This window comes from Plecotus auritus (assembly GCF_963455305.1).
Source record: "Plecotus auritus genome assembly, chromosome: 6".
In the NCBI taxonomy this organism is placed as follows: domain Eukaryota; kingdom Metazoa; phylum Chordata; class Mammalia; order Chiroptera; family Vespertilionidae; genus Plecotus; species Plecotus auritus.
In genome coordinates this window covers 144,319,972-144,320,405 of record NC_137773.1, presented here as the reverse complement: position 1 = coordinate 144,320,405, position 434 = coordinate 144,319,972, and positions in this window count along the sequence as shown.

Here is a 434-nt window from a genome sequence, read left to right as displayed (position 1 = left end):
ATGTTCTGTCAATAAATATGCTGAATGTGTGTTAATCCAGTATAAGGCACGATGTGCCAATATGCACAATATTTTAAGCCATGTGCAAGAAAGATGCTTTCGGTAGACATAAGTAGGAAGTTTTCGTATTCATTATTTATTATTTACCTGTCCCTGCAAATTAATGGAGAAGGCAAAAAAGAACAAGTGTGGGCGAGCTGATGGGGTTTTATCTAATGCAAGTAGACAGGAGAGAACTTCCTTTCACTTCTGCTACCCCCATACTTTGTCCTTAGGCTTATTAGTCCCAGAAGAGGGATGTCCTATTGTGTGAGCATTTGCCAGCTATGAGCAATGCTCACTTGCTTTGGACCAGGAAAGTAACTGAAAATCCGGGAGTCATCCTGGCAGGATCAAGAGGCTTGATTGATGTTTCTGTAACTCAGCTGTGCTGA